This window comes from Amblyomma mixtum, chromosome 7 (assembly GCF_055824585.1).
Source record: "Amblyomma mixtum isolate Tamu chromosome 7, ASM5582458v1, whole genome shotgun sequence".
NCBI lineage: Eukaryota > Metazoa > Arthropoda > Arachnida > Ixodida > Ixodidae > Amblyomma > Amblyomma mixtum.
In genome coordinates this window covers 112,182,833-112,204,411 of record NC_143018.1, presented here as the reverse complement: position 1 = coordinate 112,204,411, position 21,579 = coordinate 112,182,833, and the positions used below count along the sequence as shown (strand labels likewise).

Genomic DNA, 21,579 nt, shown 5'->3' with positions numbered 1-21,579 from the left:
GCGGACGTGTCCGGCGGCTTCGGCACACTCTGACCGCACCGTGGAGCATGTCTCTATTTCGCGCCGAGCGCGCCGAAGCCGCCCACCCAGAATGCACTGCGCACTCCTCCCGCGCCACTCCTCCCCTCTACTCCCTTCGCCACTCGCCTCCTCTCCCAGGCGGCGTGTCGAACGAAGAACGTTCTGCACTCGCGTCGGAGCTCCGCTCCAAGCAGTGCCCCCAATCAAAAGGTGGCAGAAGATCGAGAGTACCCCCCCTCCCGTAGCCACAAGTAGCAGTCGCCGATCTGACGTATCCGACCACAACCGGCTCTCGCCCGCGCGCCGAGAACGTCGGAGTATGTACGCACCTCTAACTACCGCGCCAAGCAGTCGTGCATCGATGACTACTTCAAGTGACCGTTTTTCAGGCAAAATAAAGGTGCACAGTGTTGATGCAGCCATGTATCGTACGTTTATTTCTCATTTTTCGTCGATTTTTGATAATTCGAAAACCCGGTTAATTCGATGATTTTTCGCGGTCCGACGGACTTCGAATTAACGAGGTTCTACTGTATATCAAGGAAAAACCTTTAATGGCTCATACTCGCAGCCATGACTCTGTCCATCCATCCTTTACACCTGAAGTGACAGTCGTAACTAGTCATTACTAGTCCCAAGTCATGACTAACTAGTCATTAACCAGTCATAAACTAATTAGTCACGACTAGTTAGCCATTAACCAATCATGACTAGTCAGTCAACTAACGAGTCATTGACCAGCCATGACTAACTAGTCATTAACCAGTCATCAACTATTAGTCATGAACCAATCATGACTAGTTAGTTAAGTGGAAAGGCTTTTGCCTCGTGCACTCTAGACCTTCGAAGTGCCCCCTGAATTTTTTACACCATTTGGCTCAAAGTGATGCACCCATTGGGTAAACTAGGCGTCCTCACTACTGTTCCCACCTCGGCCTTTGAAAGGGAGGCTTGAGAAAGGGAAACTCAAATTATAGACATAACCCGCTTGCTTCCAAATGGAGCTCAGGTCTGCTTGATGACATTAGGGTGTTAAAGCATGCGCACAAACATTTGATTAACAGATCTGTTCGCCAAATTCAAGCACATTTCCTGTGTTATCAATGCAAGTGGTGGTATTACCGTAAAAACCCGCGTATAATACGAACCCGAATATAATACGAGGCTAAGTTTTAGAGACGCGAAATGGGAAAAAAAAGTTTCACCCGCGTATAATACGACTAACACAAGCTCATAGAAGACATTTAAGGCACGGTTATACTCTGACGTAGCGCGCGCGGCACGGCGACGTCACGTCGGCGAAACGCGACCCTCTATACTCCAGCGGCGCCAGATTGCCAGCGTGTTCGGCGGCTTCCGGTGCGGAATACAGCCGGCTGCATTTCGCGCGGGCCGCGCCGAGAGCGCGTCGAAGCCGCCCACCCAGAATGCACCGCGCGCGCCTCCCACGCCACTCCTCCCCTCTACCCCCTTCACTACTCGCCTCCTCTCCCAGCCGGTTTTCGAACGAAGAACGTTCTGCGCATGCGCTGCCTCGCGTCGGAGCGGCTGGACTGTAGAGCTCCGGAACTGCGCCTGGTGTACCGTCGCCGATCTGACATATCCGACCACAACCGGCTCTCGCCCGCGCGCCGAGAACGTCGGAGCACGTGCGTTGTCAACAGGCGCACGGCACACCGCGACCCCCTTGCGCACCCAACGGATCAACGAAGAAACGACATCGTGACGTCGTTTGTCGAGAGTAACAAAGCCAAGCCGTAGCCACGCGCTAATAGCAAAGTCAAGCCGTAGCCACGCCGCAAAAACGAAACCAAAACTTCGAGCAACTTCGAAAATTTTTGTTCGGATCCACAAATAGTGCGAGGCGGAAATTTAGGACACTAATTATGGGAAAAAAACCTCGTATTATACGCGGGTTTTTACGGTATTTGTGGCCTCCCTGTAAAAGCCCTCACTGGTGAGCTCTGGCCAGCACAATTGATAACAGACTCAGAGGCAACTCAGAGGCATTGACAGACTCAGAGGCATTGACATATTGACAATTCAATACATAAAATATAGCAGTATAAAAGCTCCTCCGTAACCTAGAAGCAAGCATGTGGCGCACTTCCTGAAGAGACACTCTGCCAGCCAGAGCACAGTAAAAGCTCATTAATAAAAAAATCCAATAATTCAAACTGTCGGTGTAGACCCAGCTAATGCCCCGTTAGTCTGCAGCATCAGATGATTATTTGGAAGCTATGAGTAACGCATTGGCTAGGTAACTCGCACGGGCTTTCGATGAGAGGACCTGTGCAGGTATGACTGGCACGGCAAGCAATCGTCCAAACAGCCCTGCTGAAACCTGAATTGCGTGCAGCACAGTAGCCCACGCACACCTGGTGTGTGTGTGTGAATGCAGGCGGGAAGAAAAAAAGGACAGCCCCATATCTCCGAGAATAATCGACTGCTTAGATCTGGTTGCATTTTTTTTTTTAAGTATTGCGCAAGCCCGCGGCGATTGCGGCTCTTGTTCGTGCATCTGCCAGGTTCCCAAGAGAGACAAAATCACCACCACCATCAAATCATGGTAGACCAAAGCACAATGATGCCAGCTGGTTTAGGCACGACGCAAAACCTTCTCGCCCCGTACCGTGCCAGTGGCATGACTCAGATCCCAACCTCCTTTCCACAGTTGGGTGCATCTTCCAGTAGCCCCTGCACACCTGCAGACCCTGATGACTTGCAGAAAGTGCACACTGACGTGAAGCAATGACACTGGTGCACACGGACACTCGCCAAGTGCACACTGAAAACCGAAAACCAAACACAGAGGTTTTCTTCAAACCCGGCTGTAGAGCCACTGAGCTTAAGCACGCCACGCAGCGGCCGAAATATATGTGTTCCCGCCGGCGAGCAAGCTTTTTGTCGACGCAGTTGACACGGTCGCGCCGACGAGTGCCCGCGCCGAAAGGCCAGCCGCGTACGCGTTACGTGATTTATGGCGCGCCGGCAGTCTCGTCTCGGTCCCTTTGGAGGATCCCGGCCGCGGGAAACCCTAAACGGCGCTTTCACCCGCACCGCTTTCCGGGGGAGCGCTCCTTTTGTTTTGCTTGTGCGTGTGTGTGCCAACTACGCGTATTCACCGTGAGGGAAACGGCGCCGCTTCTGGGCGACTCGCAGGAAGCCGGGAACACGGACTGTGTTTGGCCGGTGTCAGTGGCGCGCTTTCCGAACGCTGGCATTTAGTTTTCTTTTTCTTTAAGGCAACGGGCGGCTTCGGCGGCGGCATGCCATAGTTCTTGAGCTGCGCGGACAGATATACGCTTCAGCTACGCACATTGCCCGAACTTGCGGCCTAACGGCGGCGCCGAGACGATTTTTCTTTTAGCCGTGTGCTTCTGTTACCGCTGGCTGGCACCGCTTCGAGGAACAGGGCAAACGACGGTTCTGTTCGTGTGTTTGTGTGTATTCCTGTCTCTTTTAGTGCGCGCAGTCCGACTTCCTGAGGGGAAGATACTTGGTTATGGTTTCGTTGCGTTTTGCTTGTGATGTATCTTATATCAGTCACGTGCACTGTGGGCCCGCCTAAATACACGGCCACAGGCAGCTGTTACGTCACGAGAGGGCCGGCCCAATCAGCGATGAGCTGAGGGGTTAAGAGGAGATGTTGGCGGGAATCTGGGGGTTCTCGCCAGGAGCTTTTGACCGGGAGAGCTCTGGCGGCTCCACTCTGTTGTTGCTCTCCCTTTGTTTCGATTATGTCTTCACTGTACCATCATGCTAATCTTATATGTATAAGGTTTTGTTTGTTTCTACAACGGAAATCGTCGTCATCGTCCTTCGTGCAAATGCCGATCACAAGACCGGGCCGTAACGGCAACGAGACGGCCTGACCTCGCTACGCAACAGCAAGGGAGGAGAAGAAAAGGAAAAAAGAAAAGAACCCCAACTCCGGCACTTCCTTGCCTACCTGCAGAGGTGGCACTGGCAGGTACCCGTGCGGGGGTGGCGGGTAGGGCAGCCCCGCCACGTGGGGCGGCATCATGGGCGGCAGGGCACCACTCTCGGCACCTGCACAACGGTACGAAGAGGAAGCATGTCTCACCGCAAACTGAGCAAGAACGTCTTCTTCCTGCTGCCGGCCGCAAAGGACAGCACTGTTTTGGGCAGCTTCTACTGCCTTTAAATCCAACACGGCCACCCGTTTCCACTTTCGAATGCTTTAATATATGCCCCAAGTGCACAAGTAGAGCAGAACCTGAATTATATTCCCAGTTCATAGACTCAAAACTGTGATCAACAATGCCTCACAGAGTTTTATCGTTTTTCTTCAGGTGAGATCGTACGAAGATAATACAGCTTCATCAAATTCTAATCACATGGCATGCTCAGTAGCATCTATGATTATTAGCAGTGTTGTACGAAATCTTTAATTGAACAAAATTCAAGCAAGGATTTCTTTTATTTTTTTTTTTTTTTCCTTGGATGCTCTATGAGCCTGAGAGATTGGTCGCTGATACCAGCAACACCAGATCGCGAGGCAACGGAGAACTGCATAAATGTCGCCGTTGAAACATTCAATGCTGCAAAACCCGAAACAATTCATGGATCAGAGAAATCGTCAGCAGGTCCCATGAATTTTGCTGTGCAGGGTTCGACTGTGTGAACAAAGCGTGGCCGATGCCCCCCTCCCCAAACTTCGAATGTGAACTGCTTCCATGACCAGCTTGTGCGTGCGACCAATCAGCCACTCACCCGGTGGTGGTGGCGGTGGTGGACCAGTGGTGGCCCCTCGCTCCGTGTCGGAGTCGTCGTCGAGCAGGCCAAACTCCCGGCGCAGACGCTGGCTCAGTCGCTCCCGCTGGGGCCACGACTCGTCCTCATCGGGAGCAACGGCAGCGCTACCCCTGCTGGCCGGCAACCCTGGGTCGGCTGCCCCACCCCACAGCACAAGACGTCAATCACAACAGCTGAGCCACTCAAGATCTGAGAGCACACAGTTGTGCCCAAATTCACAGACGCGCCACAGCATGACACTCCACCTCTATCCGCTCTGCCACCGAGGGGAGGAAACAGTTGCTGCTCCACTGAAGGGCCAGATGGGACTGAAGAATGCCACTCGGCATTTCCTCCGTAAAAAAACGCAGTTGGCATAGTCTAAAAACAAATATCTCTCAATATGTGTGGAAACCTAGCGTGTGAAATGGTGTGGTTTGGTTTGGTTTATGGGGGGTTTAACATCCCAAAGTGACTCAGGCTATGAAGGACGCCGCCGTAGTGAAGGGCTCCAAAAATCTTGACCCCCTGGGGTTCTTGTAACGTGCACTGACATCACACAGCACACGGGCCTCTAGAATTTCGCCTCTATCGAAATTCGGCCGCCGCAGCCGGGATCGAACCCGTGTCTTTCAGGACAGCAGCCGAGCGCCGTAACTACTGAGTCACCGCGGTGGCTTCTAGCCTGTGAAATGGCGGCCCTGGAAGAAGGACAGTGTATTAGGTTGAAGCACCTGCTCTATCAAGGTGCTGGGACAAGACATTTTGGGAGTGTGCTATTTCCATCCAAACAGTTGCATTTCCTAAAGAACCACATGGCACGCATGCCAAGACGATTCTGCTAGCTTCCTGAAGACTGTTTCGATGTCTTTTTTTTTTTTTTTACGCGAAGCGATGAGGCAAGACCTTGTGATCTGGCAGTTTCGGACTTCTTCTCAATGCCTACATACAGTTGAACCTCGATATAACGAACCTCGATAGAACGAAGTTCGCGATGCAACAAACCTTTTTTTGTTTCAGTTTCTTGCTTCCATTGAAATGCATGTGTTTTTTCCCTCGATTTAACGAAGTGCTTTCGCGCCGCAGTTTCGATGCAACGAAGTTTTCGGGAGCACAGAAAAACTATTTTGGAAGAACTCCGCCACTTTGTAAAGTAAATTGAAATTTTATTTTGTAAAAATGTTTTTGCAGAGGAAAATGTTTCCCCACTGCGGCGCCCCTGGCGGTGCCGAGCGCACAGATAGTCTAGCCACCCTAGCACAGACGTGTGAATCTGACGTTTCCACGTCTAGAGCAACGTTGTCAATCCAATCCAATCCAAGCCTAAAGCGTCTCGCTGTCGTTGGCACGAGAAGGCACGCTGCGGCAGTCGTTTCTAGCTCTGATCGTGGTGCTCTTTTCTGCAACAATGAGTGGTGCTCCCCGGAAGAGAAAAGTGCTCTCTCTTGATCTTAAAGTGAAGATGATCAAAGAAGTCGCCGCCGGCGAGAAGAAAAAAAAAGTGGCCGACAGGTACGATGTCACGCTTTCGACCCTTTCGACCATATTAAAGGCGAAGGACAGCATAATGTGCGCTGTCAGCGACAGCGGCCTGAGTGGGACAAGGAAGAGGCTGAAAGCGGCTACTTATGGCGACGTGGAGAAAGCCACATTCACGTGGTTCTTGGAAATGCGCGCTAAAAATATGCCTCTGAGTGGCGCAATACTTCAGCAGAAAGCCCTGGACTTCGCAAGTGTGCTTGGATGCGACGAATTTAAGGCTAGCAGCGGGTGGCTGCAACGTTTTAAAGAGCGCCACAATATCGTTGGCAAAGTGATCAGTGGTGAAAGTGCGGAGGCGAATGCCATTGGAGCTGCTGATTGGCTCCGTGACCGTGTTCCAGGCATTCTCGCCCGCTATGACATCGCGGACATTTACACGCCGATGAAACGGCATTATTCTATCGGCTTTTGCCGAAGAGGACCCTGGCTCTAAAAAATGAGCGTTGCCACGGCGGCAAACAGAGTAAGCAACGACTAACCGTGTTGCTATGTGCGAACATGGACGGAACCGATAAACGCAAGCCTCTGGTTATCGGAGTTAGTGGAAAACCGCGTTGTTTCGCTGGAAGATCGATGCCCGTCAAATACGCGAGTAATACAAAGGCGTGGATGACACGAGCCCTGTTCAGCGACTGGGTTAAAGATCTGGATGAGGAAATGGGCCAGCAGAAGAGAAAAATCTGCCTTCTCCTGGACAATTGTTCAGCGCATCATGTTGACGTGGAGCTTGCAAACGTCGAGTTGGAATTTTTTCCCGCAAGTTGCACATCTCTAATCCAGCCACTGGATCAAAGTGTGATAAACAGCGTAAAGTGTGCTTACAAGAAGCGCATGATCGAGAGAATTTTGCTCAACATGCGCTTTAAACGGGACACCAAGATTGACGTGTTTATGGGCATAGAAATGCTATCTGCGTCCTGGCAGTCTACGAGCAAGGAAACTATTGTGAACTGCTTTAGAAAGGCTGGCATAAAAGCTGTGTGCGACTCTTTGGATGCGGCAGACAACGATGAAGCGAGCGAAGGAGAGGAGTTTGCACAGTCAGATTTCGCCGATTCGTGGCAGCAGCTGAGCGACGAAGGCGGCGTTCCCGAGGATGTAAGCCTTACAGACTTCATCACCAGTGATGAATATGCTGTCACAACGGAAGAAATGGACGACACGGCAATAATTGAAAGCGTTCAAGAAAAAAACGTTGTAGAGGACGGTGATGACATCGACCAAGGCACCGAGGAGGCAACGCAAGCGCCTACAGCAACAGAAGTGCTCAATGCCAGAGACATTTTGCGGAGGCATGCCGGCGTGCATGAGCATGAACAAGCATTGGTAGCGGTAGCCACCTACGAACGCCTCATTACGCCGACGCTCATGAGCAAACGTCAGGCAAAAATAACTGACTTCATGACTGCATCATGAAGTGAGTTGATGCAGTCATGAAGTCAGTTGCCTTTTGCAAAGGTTTCAATAAAGGTTCTTCGTTTCTGAACTTGCGTCAATGTCGCCCGGTCGCGGTGGTTACGGCGCTGGACAGCTGATCCAGACGCGGCGGTTGCGTTTCGACGGAGGCGAAATGCAAGGCGCCCGTGTATTGCGTGACGCAACGCAGGTTAAACCGCATGTGGTCGTAATTTTCGGAGCCCTCCGCTATGCCCTGTTCGGTCGACAGTCGCCAAACCACATCCGCTCCTCCATGCCTGCACAAAGCCAGCCCAACCAACTGCGCCATTTTGTGGGGCCTCCTACTTGCACGTCCCATTCCCATCAGCCCCCGCGAGAGCACGTGATGGATCACAGTGTTGCTTGACGCCATTAATGGATTTCCGCGCCGCTCGGTTTCGTTTTCGGTGATGCCGCACGCTTCGTGGCATGTCTTCGCAGCAACACGCGAAGTTCGCTTTAATTTTTCAATGGCGGCATTTATCTCCATCTCTCAGTCAAGATTTCGCGATGCCCGCAATTTGCTGAGAAAACAATGCAAGGTAATGGGTAACAAAATGCACGGCGCCGCGGGGAGCTGCTCGGCTCTACAGAACATTTCAACTGAAGCAATATTTTGAGATTTGTGATTTCAAGGTAACGAAGCTTGATTGAACTACTAATGTCGCTCTATTTGCTTGTCGTTTCTTCTAAAATCGGTTGTAATATCGTCAAGAATGCACGTGAGCGGAATAAAACAAAATAACAATGTTATTTGAATGCACAATTTCATTAGCGGCACTGAAGGACAAAAACCTCGATGCAACGAAGTTCGCGATATAACGAAGTTTTCCCCCGAAACGTACTGCTTCGTTATATCGAGGTTCAACTGTATTTGGGGTGACGTCACTGAACCATTTGTCCTGCGTGTGTCTCTTTCCCGCCTCCTATGCATTGCAGAAAAATCTAAACAAACAAAAAAAAAAACTTAAAGGCACTTGAATTCCTTCACGGAGCGCCCGACCTCTCGCAGTGGCAACCAGGAGAGAGAGAGACTCACCCTTGACCGGGGATGGGCTCTCTGGGGTCACCAGTGGTGTGGGCAGCGCCACCACCGATGGAACTGGCACCGTTGTGGGTGCCCGGGCCGTCTCGCGCATCCGCTGTCTGTACTCAGACAGGCTCACCTGCAAGGGGGGGGCGGGGGGGGTGACCAACCAAAAACACTTCAGACAAGTCCCCACCAAAACCACTAACTACAACGGCCTGTCTTATGGGACAGTGCTTTGCTGGACACACTGAATGACTTCCCAGTTCCCAATCAGCCACTCAACGCCAGCCTTGCAGGCCTCCCACGAAGACTGCAGAAGCCCTGAATGGCGGTTGACATTTTTTCCCTCCCTTCTTGGAACACACACTCCAGTCTCCCGACGGGTCTCACGCACTGATCTTTTAAACACGGAAATGTGGCAACAAGTGCAAGACATGAGGTGCCGCTTCTCCACAGTTGCAGTGCCATGAAAATTTTGCCACTGAGTGGACACCAGTTCTGCACTAGGAAACTAGGTTTGGTTTATTGGGGTTTAACGTCCCAAAGCGACTGAGGCTATGAGAGACGCCGTAGTGGAGGGCTCCGGAAATTTCGACCACCTGGGGTTCTTTAACGTGCACTGACATCGCACAGCACACGGGCCTCTAGAATTTCACCTCCAAAGAAATTCAGCCGCCGCGGCCGGGTTCGAACCCGCGTCTTTCGGGTCAGCAGCCAAGCGCCGTAACCACTGAGCCACTGCAGCGGGGCACACTAGGAAACTAATTAGTCATTAGGAACACTGATGAGAATTGTAGTTGTACACATGCCCTTGAACCTACACGTGCACTGTCTGTCTGCGTAAGCTGGCCACAGTACCGCATCAGATTATAGCTGATGCTAAGGCTCAAATTTATAACCCCTTACACACAGATGTCACTGTCAATGCAACAAATGACTGGGATCACTAATTACAACAGCAATGCAACCAGCACACCACTAATGAACTTTATTCATGTACTATGGCTAAGGACAACGCATGTGCGAATAGTTTTTTTGGATCAAAGTGAATAGCGATTTCCTTAGAATCATTTTGAATATTTCTACCCCATAGAAAATTAGACGACACAAAAAGCATTGTCAAAACTATGTATTTTTTGAACACGCAAGGCCATTACACGAAAAGAAATTTTAAAAATAAGGAGAAAATGCACTGAAGCTGCGTTGACTTTCTGCAAAAATGGCCATTGAGAACTGAGGGAGCTGACCTAGATGCCGTGCCGGAGGAGGTACGCTGAACCGAAACCGCGCGCAGCGAGAGTTCCAGAAACGTCATTCACTCGAGGCGAACACTTCGAGATTTTGAATACCAAACACCTGGATCAAATTGAATATCGCATGCTTTACTACTCAACCGGATATTCGAAATTACCGAATACTTGCACATGCCGACTACGGAGCAGCAACAGCAGGAAGCTGTAAGTGTTGTACATGAATGATAGGGGTGTGCAAATATTCGAAATTTTCGAATATAGGTCGAATATTATATTTTTAGTATTCGTATTCGATTCGAAATCCAAACATTCGTGTTGTTTCGAATATTCGACCCGACGCGAATATTCGTACCCAGCCGAATATTTTATTGCGAGCACCGGCGTTCATTTAGGTCCGCAAGTCCTACCGACAGAGACATAACAATATGGCGGTGCCCAGAGCAATGCGTAACGTTGGGCCATGCAATAGCTGACTGCGCTGGTGAGCTTTTTTGTGGCTATACCTGCGACGCTGGTATAACCAGAGCTGTGCACGAAATACCTCGCAGTACGTGCCAGTTCAGTGCCAAGTGAGAGGGCATTTTTGTGGCTGGAGAAGTCGCTTCAGCTAGAAGGGAACTAGCTACTTCTGCCTGACCATGTGGAGCAGCCGGTTTTCCTTCACGACAACCTTTTATGTTCACCACAGCAACGCGCTTTTGTGCTTATGGCAAGCTAGCCTTAATCAATGCTGTGTACTAGCCAACTTCTCTGATATTTCCACTCTTCTAAGAATAATGTTCGAGACTTTGATGCTTTTTGTGCAGCCAAACACATCTTTTGTGCTCATTTCATCACTGATAGTTGAACTGTGATGTTCTTGGGTGCTCAAATAATGTTTTGTAGTGGTTAAATGCGTCTGTCCTTGATTATTCGATATTCGATTCGATATTCGGAACCCAGTATTCGTATTCGATTCGTATTCGAAAATTTTGATATTCGCACACCCCTAATGAATGAGACACTTCAAAATGAAAAAGCAGAGAACGTGCAACAAACGGCGGCACACAGAGCACACAAAGCACTCGGCTGCACAAGCCCCCCTGCGACCAATACTTTCGGCCGGCCCGCTTTCCCGTTCACTTCACTGACGAAGATGTACCCGCAGTCAGTTGTACATTCACTTCAATGTCAAATTACTGCGTCTATGCGAACAGACAACTTTACACCTTTCACGATAAGCCATACTTAATTCAAATGTGCCGTTGCCGGGTGGCTTCTCTGTAGAGCATGTTAGGCCTATCGATATTGAGCAAGCAGCGCATTACCAATCCACTCTAGTCAGGTGGCGCATCGTTACACAGGTACACTGCCTGCGAACATCGCATGGTCTTTTTTCTTTCTTTCCGGTGCACCAACAGTTGCAAAACATGCTTGAAGAATCAGAGCAACTGGATTCCTGATATGCCGTCAAAAGCATAGCCGCCTGCATTTCTAATGGGCTATAGTCCAGAGCATCGATGTTCATGAGCTCCATCCGTAAGGTGTTCTAGTCGGACTTCTTGAGGCTCCAGAGAGGGTTTTGACAAAAGCGTGGAGCAGTATAACATGACATGCCTGGCATTGCAAGAAACGAACAAGGCAGTCGGCTGTCCAGTCCACGGGCAGTGAACTTCTGTTTGGGCACCAATGGAATCAGAGTGAGTACAGTAAAACCTCGTTAATTCGAACTCGGTTTATTCGAAATCCCACGTAATTCGAAGGTTTTCGGTGGTCCCAACAGTTTCCATGCAAAATTTGCCGGATAATTTGAACAGCCAGCGCGCCCCTATCCGGATAATATGTAGGTTTAAACCGTGGCCTCCGTGATTCGCGAAAAGAAAAATGCGTTGCCAGTCTCTGAGGCCAGTATAGTTGAGTTGCCGGAGTGGCAGCCAGGCGGCACTGTAAATCAATTTTCGGTTTCCGGTGGTTTGTTGTGCCTCAGCGATCTGCAGAGTCAACTACTAGTCTTGGAGGCTAGCTTTAGTTGACAAAGCAACAACCAGGTGCCACTAGGTCACAATTTTTCTGGCTCCGTTTCCGTTTGTCTAGCTCGTAGTGTTTTGATTGTTCGGCGTCGTGATCAAACGTGTTCTGTGTTCAGGCGCGTTTATACTCCGATGTAGCGCGCGCGCGGCACGGCGATGACCGCGAACGTGTCCGGCGGCTTCGGCGCACTCTGACCGCACCGTGGAGCATGCCTCTATTTCGCGCCGAAGCCGCCCACCCAGAATGCACCGCGCACGCCTCCCGCGCCACTCCTCCCCTCTACCCCCTTCGCCACTCGCCTCCTCTCCCAGGCGGCGTGTCGAACAAAGACACCCCCCTCCTGTAGCCACAAGTAGTAGTCGCGTTGGAGCGCCTGGTGTAGCATTGCCGATCTCACGTATCCGACCACAACCGGCTCTCACCCGCACGCCGAGAACGTTGGAGTATATGCGCGCCTCTAACTACCGCGCCAAGCAGTCGTGCATCGATGACTGCTTCAAGTGACCGTTTTTCAGGCAAAATAAAGGTGCAGTGTTGATGCAACCATGTTTCGTACGTTTATTTCTCATTTTTTGTCGATTTTTGATAATTCGAAAACCCGGTTAATTCGATGATTTTTCGCAGTCCGACGGACTTCGAATTAACGAGGTTCTACTGTATATGCGTGACAGCCATGTACCATTTAGCCACTTATCCCTAACTTTTCATGGTCTTGGTGACGGCACTGAGGGGGTGGGGTGAAAACGTGGCAAGAGTCAAAACGAAATGCAGGACGTTTCCACTAGTGGCACCTGAGTTTTGTCCCAATGACAGATGCTTGCCTCTACATTAGCAGCGATTTTAGGACTCGGTGGGGCCCTGAAAATGGTCTGAACGATGGATGATGCATGACATATTGATCGACGAGTGTGCCACTTGGCATAAATATGCGACAGGTTTGCCGAGCGGCTTAAAAAAAATTGGGAGAGCCTGTTCATGCTCGACAATGTGCGGCGCACCATGTGCTGGCCTTTTCCGACTGCGGTGACCATGTACAGTCTTTGTCAAAAGTAACCAGGCTGCATGGTTTGCTTCTAGCTCGTACAGTGGAGCCCTTACAGCTTCCCTGAAGCTGAACTGGTCGTTAAAGGTAAGGACTGCGGGTCTTCTTACCTTCCAATATCTTTTGATCTTTAGGAAAGCCACAAGGGCTACACTATACAAGCTAGAAGCAAACCATGCAGCCTGGTTACTTTTGACAAAGACTGTACCTTTGTCAATGAACGCAACGAGCCAGACCTGCCATGTGACAGCAGCATAACTCACCAGCTCAAGGTATTCTATCGGCGCCCCATCCCCAGTGCATACGTCTCAGTTCGGGTGAATCTGTTCCCTGCCATGGAATAACATTGCGTGGATAGAACCGACTATGGCGTGCATGAGCAGCTGCTTCTGTAATACCCCTGTCACACGGGCACTTTCGATGCTCATTGAACTCGATCTGCATCGATATTTTCGAGCACGCTCAAAACATCCGGTGCCACACAGGCATTTTCAATGCTCCTTGAGAAGTTTCCCTCATGTGTGTTAGGTGGCGCCAAACGTTCCTCCAACAGCCATAACAAGGTGATGTCCGGCAACACTGTGCAGTCGGGGGCAGCGGCAGCCAAATCCGTAGCCAGACGTGCGATGCACCTCTGTGCCTCTGCTTTTGTGCGATGGAACCCGAGGGTCCGCAACGCCTCCGCGATTTCTGCGTAGACTACGGCGTTTCTCTTCTGGTGCCGCAAATTATCTACGCGGCCTAGCCAGCAGTCGATGAGAGCGGCTGTCTCGCGCTCGCTCCACAGTTTGCGCGTCGACGAGTAGGAGGACGCCATCTTTGTTGTTTACACTGACGGCGAAGCTTGGAGCGTGGTGCCGAGATTATATATAAATATGTTTGCATATAAGCAGGCATAGTGCCTGAAAATGTTCTGTCTTGCATTTTAATCAATTACAACAACAACAGTTGTAGTTTTGTTTTGTTAACTAGTCTTTATTTTTATAGCTTCGTGAGAGCGAGAGTGCTTTCGATTGTGCTTGGAACCTCAAGCACTCTTGAGGGGCCGGCATCGAGTCAAGCAGGATCGAGCTCGATTGCGCTTGAAAGTGGCTGTGTGACAACCGTCGATCTGCATTGAGTTCGATGAGCATTGACTCAATCAGGATCGAAAGTGCCCGTGTGACAGGGGTATAAGGTAGAATTTGCGATCCAAGGCACGATGAAGGACGCAGTCGAACACCGACGTTTCATTATCAAGCGCACGTTTATTTCTGGCAACGCAACTTCAATGCGCAGCTAGCCCAACCTACAGTAAACTGAGTTGACTTTGTTGGTGTAAGTGAGGACGTTGACATCGGACAGCCATACACTGATGAAAATAATATCCCTAAAGCAGCTTGTGAGCAGTAACGCTGTCGGTGTGGGGCATGAGACTACTCTGGAGAGCTTGGAAAGTGCCGCAATAGGATCTAGTTTGAATAAACACAGGCGCATAACACGGTTAGACTAAGTGACTGTATTTCTGGCTGTAACATGGGAAGTCCACTTAGTAGGAACCTTGGATACAATGAACGCAATCCACTGAACCATCAGGTTCATTATAAGTGGGCTCAACTGTACATTTATGAACATTTCCACGAATTTGTACTGCATTTCACACCCCTACAAATAACAATGGCCAGCAGTAAAGGGTGCTTGTACATAAGGCAGTACTGCCAACTTTGCAGCAGCCCACACGTGTCATCGTTGAGTGTAGCTCTCGCTGGTTGCCCCACACCTTTCATACGTAGGTGAAGCCAGCTTCCCAGTGCACCAAGTCCATTCTTCTTGAATGTAGTCTGCGCGCACTAAGCTTCGCTTTTGCATCTTCGGTGAGAGTAAGTTAGGAGCTTAATTTTTCCAAGTTCTTTATCAAACGCTCTCTCTGAACGTTAAGAGGACCTTGACGCGTTTGCGAACGAGTCGTCGTCTTTCTTTTCTTTTTTTTCTCCTCTCCGCAAATGCGCAGCTAATCTAGGCATCGCGAGGTTCACCCGCACGAGAGGCAGGCCCCCACCTTGCGCTTTTGCACGCCGCCCCTCATGGCCGCACCGGGAGAGAGGGGAGCCGCCCCCGACGCCGTGGAGGACGAAGAGTCCGACGCGTCCGGACCCTCGGGGCGACCCCAGGGTGGTTCCGGCCGTGCTTCCGCATCCGCATCACCGGTTGCCCCTGATCTCGACGGCCGGCCTTCGGGCTCAGCTGCCGGGTGCCGCAGCTGGAACAGCAGTATGCTCTGAGCGTTTGCCCCGGAGAGGAGCTTCCAGAAGTGCGGGCGCGCTTATGTCGGCTCAACTGCTATGGGGCTTCCGCTGCCCACTTGCACGCTCATGTCACTCTACGCCCCGTGAGAGAGAGAAGACTACGTGGCAAGCATCGGAGGGCACAAGGCAAGGGGTGAGCAGCTCCACCTCTACTCCAAACTGGCAAGTCGGAATCCCAGTGGAATTACCTCAACTGCAAAATGCAACAAACACACACTCCAGAAATGTTAAGGTCATTGTGGTGTGCTTTAATGAGCAGAAATCTCCAAGCGGCTGTACCTTAGTGGATGCTAGAAGCTACAAAACGACACTGGAGACACAGACGAGGCAACGCGGACTTTACAATGCTGCATGACACATACCACCACCAACGCACTGTACCCACCGGTTTTGGGAATGCCGCAGCAGCAGGCTCGCGATGGATGTGGCCCGGTTCAAGGGCCTCCCGTTGCTCCTCTCCAGCTGGCTGCTCGTCCTCGTCTGGCTGGGGTCCTGGCAGGGGCTCGGGCAGGCGGGGCACCGTGCAGGGGGGCCGCCCCTCCAGGGCCAGGGCCAGCCTACCAGCCAGCTCCAGGGGCGAGGGCTGGCCACTGGTCAGGGGGGGCAGCAGCCGGGGGCCCAGGGCAGCGGGCGGGGAGGCCGGGGGCCCATCTTCCCAGTCAACGGACTCCTCGTCATCCAGAGGGGTGGGCGGGTCGTCCATGAGGGATGGGCTGCCCCCTCCCACACCGCCACTCACGTTGCTCGTCTCATCCACCACTGGCGGGGCCTCGGGCATCATGTCAACCGGCGGCTGGAACTCTGGCTGCTGCTGCTGCTGCTGCACGACCTGCAGCTGTAGTTGTGAAGGGCTCGCATCCACCAAGGCACAAGCACAAGGAGCAAAGTGACCAGTGACTTGGGCCAGCACCAACGACATGAGATAATGACTCTAATGTGGTTTTCTAGGTTCCTTAAGGGGGGACACTGGTCTTGAAAATAAAATTTTATTGATTTAGTCATAGTTATGAAATCTTCAGGGCACATGTATTTTTGTGTTCTGATTGTAGATATGTCATTTAATTTCATGTAAAACATTTTCTTGAGCACTTATGCACTTTTTATGCTAGTATTTTGAGGAGAGTTTTGAAGAAAATTTGCTGCAGGAAACTCGCTGAAATGTATGCCATTGGTTTCTCTTGACACCAAGGAATACAATAAGGGTAAAATTATCATCCTGTCTACCATAGAACTGGAGTTATAGGGTACTGAAGCTGCCACTTCAGGAACAGGAATACACACTTTCCTTCTCATTTCTGAAGCGACAACTTCAAAACTCTATAACTCAAGTTCTATGATAGGCAGGAAGACAATTTCACCCTTATTGTATTCCTTGGTGTCAAGAGAACCCAATGGCATACATTTCAGCGAGTTTCCCGCAGCAAATTTTCTTCAAAACTCTCTGCAAAATACTAGCATAAAAAGTGCATAAGTGCTCAAGGAATTGTTTTACATGAAATTAAATGACATATTTAGAATCAGCACACAAAAATACATGTTCCCTGAAGATTTTGTAACTGTGACTTCATTAATAAAAATTTTTTTTTGAAGACCAGTGTCCCCCCTTAAGGGGCTCTGAAAGGGGCCTCCAAAACGTCAATTTCATCCCCTCGGACTTGGCCACTGACTGCAGTCACTTGTTTCCATCATCATGAGGCCTAGCTAGACAACATTTCATCCAACTCTAGACTACCTGTGGTTGTGGTGCCAACATGGCCTGCTCGTCCTCCTCCGCGGTGTTGATGGTGGTGGTGGTGGGAGGGGGGCCCTCCTCTTCCTGCCGCAGGGGAGCCAGCTGCTGGGCCTGGGAGGCCAGCAGCAGCAGCGGAGTCTGGAAGGAGAGCAGCGTGGCAGCCGCCTCCCCGGTCGCTGGGGACAGGGCCCCCGCCGAGTCCAGGGAGCCCCGGGACTCGCGCATCAGCCGCCGCTTCTTCAGGGGCGTCACCAGGTCTGCACAAAACAAGGGGAGCTTTGCTGAGCGACACACAGCCAGCATCGGCGGCGCTACGACAACAGCACAACGTGGCTAAAGTTTTCGACAAAACAAACATGCTCACCACGAAGTCTCCGTCACATGCACACTCATCATCAGTCTGACTACGCCCACTGAAGGGCAAAGGCCTTTCCCATGTCTCTCCCATTAACCCTGTCCTTTGCCAGTTGCGGCCACCGTATCCCCGCAAACTTCTTAATCTCATCCGCCCACCTAACTTTCTGCCGTCCCCTGCTACGTTTGCCTTCTCTTGGAATCCACTCCGTTACCCTTAAGGACCAGCGGTTATCTTTCCGTCGCATTACATGCCCTGCCCAAGCCCATTTCTTCCTCTTGATTTCAACTAGGATATCATTAACCCGCGTTTGTTCCCTCACCCACTCCGCTCTCTTCCGATCTCTTAACGTTACACCTATCATTTTTCTTTCCATAGGTCGCTGTGTTGTCCTTAAGCTGAACCCTCTTTGTTAGCCTCCACGTTTCAGCCCCATATGTGAGTACCGGTAAGATACAGCTGTTGTATACTTTTCTCTTGAGGGATATTGGTAAACTGCCATTCATGATCTGAGAGAACCTGCCATATGCACTCCACCCCATTCTTATTCTTCTAGTTATTTCCCTCTCATGATCCGGATCAGCGGTCACTACCTGCCCTAAATAGACATATTCTCTAACAACTGCCAGCACCGCACCATCAATTGCAAACTGCTGTTCCCTTGCTGGACTGTTGAATATTACCTTGGTTTTCTGCATACCAAAGCATGCCAATGTTCCACACTCATTTCGAACGTCGTTGCTCTCTGAGCTGAATTCCGACGAAAGGGCAGCATCCCCGACTCGCCGTTGTTTGGGTCGTAGTGAAAAAAATCAACTGCAGATGCAGCAGAACTGAGAGATTTGAGACATTTCAGAGCACACACTGCATTTAGTCAGGCGGGCATTCTCGCGCGCAGCTTTACCAATTCCTGTACCTTCAAAGCCCGTTTAAATACAGTAAAAACCCGCGTATAATACGAACCCAAATATAATACGGGGCTAAGTTTTAGAGACGTGAAATGGCAAAAAAAGTTTCACCCGCATATAATACGAGTAACACAAGCTCATAGAAGACATTTATTCAAATCGCATCCCGCACTTCACTTCAATTACTTTGTTCTTCAGTAGCGCTTTCTTCGGACATTTCTTTGTCCGACAAATCATCCCAAATGTACTCATCTTCCGTGCCATCGAGGGCGTTCGAGATGCCGCACTTCTTAAGCCCGCTTCAGCCGCCCGGTTGGCGTCACTGCAGGCTCACCTGAGCGCATCCACTCTGCGTAGCACCGCCTGACTGCGTCCTTGAACGGTTTGTTTACACAACCATCAAACGGTCGTGAAAGCTTTGTGGCGTTCCGCTGCACGCGAAAAGGGCTTCTTTCAGTTGTGGCCATCCACGAATGCTTCCTTCGACGACACCAAACTGCCTCCCGGCCGCACCGTTGCCGATGTTTTCCGCAGCCAAAATCACTTGAAAGTAGCCGAGTACTGTTTTCAAGACCGTGACATCGTGCTCTCTAAAACAACATCCACTTCACGAAGCGTGCCTTACATGCGAGCACGTGCGTTGTCAACAGGCGCACCCAACGGATCAACAAAGAAACAACGTCGTGACGTCGTTTGTCGAGAGTAACGAAGCCAAGCCGTAGCCACGCCGCAAAAACGAAACCAAAACTTCGAGCAACTTCGAAAATTTTTGTTCGGATCCATAAATAGTACGAGGCGGAAATTTAGGACGCTAATTATGGGAAAAAAACCTCGTATTATACGCGGGTTTTTACGGTATTCCCGGTGCGCACGAGACAAACTACACCAAATCCGAAACTACCATATGCACTTGCGTAACAAACCGACTTTTTTCTCACAACAAAGTTGGCATCAATCCACCTTCTTCATAGGACCACTCTGCGCAGCTCCACTGGTTGAAAATGAGACTGCCCGCTCCTACTGCACATGTGAGTTCAGGTTAGTGGAATCGGACATCCTCACACAGCACCTCAGATCTTCCAAGTTAACCAGGCTGGTGTGCACCAGCACTTTGAATTATCCAGTCAAATGTACATTAGAAATTACCGGAGCACAGAAATTATCCTAATTATCCAAGATTTCAAACTATCCGAGTTCGAATTATCGAGGTTTTACTGTATCTCCGTCCGCCTTCCCGCCCGTCCCACTCATCAACAAAAGCCCGCGATCAGACGCATTCCGTGTCGCCGTTATTTAGTATCGTTCACTTTGAAAAGTGTTTGCTGTCTCACGGTCAGGTGCAACGGCACTGGTCAACTGCAGCAAGATATAACTGAACAAGCTGAACACCTGCCCTGAAGATTAGGTGTGTTTTTTAAGTAAGGTATTGCAGAACGTTCACGAGTGTGTAATGCGAATGTTTAAGCCTTAGCTGTGGTGAGGGGTAAGACAACGTTACAGCCAATCTTGGGCTCGCCAAATTGCTTTGGGTCTGAAGGTCCTGCTTCCTTCACAGCATTTCAGTGTCAACGATGTTTTACAGTGTTCTTCTACACTCCTTTCCCATGCCCGAGCGCTCGCCAGCTTTCTTAGCATACAGTGGCACAGCCGGGAGCAAAAGAGTGCGTTGAGCAAGCCACCATCGCCAGCGCTTCTGTCAAGGGTGCACGTTTTGGAGCTCTGCCAAGCTCACAGAGCACACCATCCCCCTAGCAGGAGCTCTCGTCAAAAGATCAATGAACACGATGTGATGTCATTGGCACACAGCATCTTGGTGCCCTGCCAAGGTCTGCACTGAGGAAGGCGTGAAAAACTGAGGAACGCACTATGAAAAGCTAACCGTCTAAAAGAAAAAATTTAATTCTCAACACAAAAAAATTAGGGCGATTGGTGCATTACGCAAGTATACACAGTAGAATTCTCCGACTAGAGGATAGATGGCGCAGCATGCCCGCTAACGATGCCCAATGGGAAGGAGCAGTAGGGAAAGAGCTAAAAGATTTGTCCCCAAAAGAGAGTAGGGAGAAGATTTGTCCCCAAACGAAACAAGCAGGGCGAAGATTTGTCCCAAAACGAGACAAGTAGGGAAATTTGTTCCCAAACGAGACAAGTAGGGAATAGATTTGTCCCCAAACAAGACAGGTAGGGAGATTTGTCCCCAAACTAGACAAGTAGGGAATAGGTTTGTCCCCAAACAAGACAAGCAGGGAGATTTGTCCCCAAATGAGACAAGTAGGGAATAGATTTGTCCCTAAACAAGACAAGTAGGGAGAAGATTTGTCCCCAAACTAGACAAGTAGGGAATAGATTTGTCCCCATACGAGACAAGTAGGGAGATGATTTGTCCCAAAACGAGACAAGGGAGAAGATTTGTCCTCAAACGAGACAAGGAATAGATTTGGTCCCAAACGAGACAAGTAGGAAGATTTGGTCCCAAACGAGACAAGTAGGAAGATTTGGTCCCAAACGAGACAAGTAGGGAGATTTGGTCCCAAACGAGACAAGTAGGGAGAAGATTTGTTCCCAAACAAGACAAGTAGGGAGGAGATTTGTCCCCAAAAAGACAAGTAGGGAGATTTGTCCCCAAACAATACAAGTAGGGAGAAGATTTGTCCCCAAACAATACAAGTAGGGAGATTTGTCCCCAAATGACAAGTAGGGAATAGATCTGTCACTAAACGAGACAAGCAGCGAAAAGATTTGTCCCCAAATGAGACAAGTGGTTCCTGAAGCACCCACCTGTGCCAGGTGGGGGCGAGATAGAGTGGCAGCTGTCCTCGGTTCCCCCCAGCATGGGGCTCGCAGGCAGCTCAGAGGACTCCAGGAGGCCCTCGTCTGGTGCCTCCTCGCTCGACTCGAACATGGCCTGCCGTAGCCAGCGCTGGAACAGAGGGGAGCACAAGGCTCAGCTTCAACTCACACAACACGCAAGGAGCACCACTGCAACAATGCCTGCTTTGAGAACATTTGTGCTGTCGCAAAGTAATGCCTCAACAGCGCACGACAGGAACCATGAGGTTGTCATAGTTTGTGCCGCGTGCAAGTCAAGTTTTCAGGAAACAGATCATACATCACCTCTTCAAGCGAGAACACAACCATACTGACCATCTGCAGGCATTATTGTCAATGAGCAAAACCTTTAATGAGCAAAATCCCTCACTCCTGCG

At 50.3% G+C, this 21,579-nt stretch overlaps 1 pseudogene across 1 annotated transcript in view; it reads right to left on the bottom strand.

The window, feature by feature from the left end:
* Positions 1-21,579, bottom strand: part of LOC149337230 (uncharacterized) — a 76,785-nt pseudogene that overhangs the window by 4,292 nt on the left and 50,914 nt on the right. The window contains exons 17-23 of the transcript XR_016284388.1: positions 21,152-21,293; positions 17,111-17,367; positions 15,764-16,213; positions 15,132-15,332; positions 8,798-8,924; positions 4,759-4,935; positions 3,974-4,074 (exon numbers count right to left, since the gene is read on the bottom strand). The product of XR_016284388.1 is annotated as an uncharacterized LOC149337230 (transcript). The remainder of the gene's footprint in view (positions 1-3,973; positions 4,075-4,758; positions 4,936-8,797; positions 8,925-15,131; positions 15,333-15,763; positions 16,214-17,110; positions 17,368-21,151; positions 21,294-21,579) is intronic.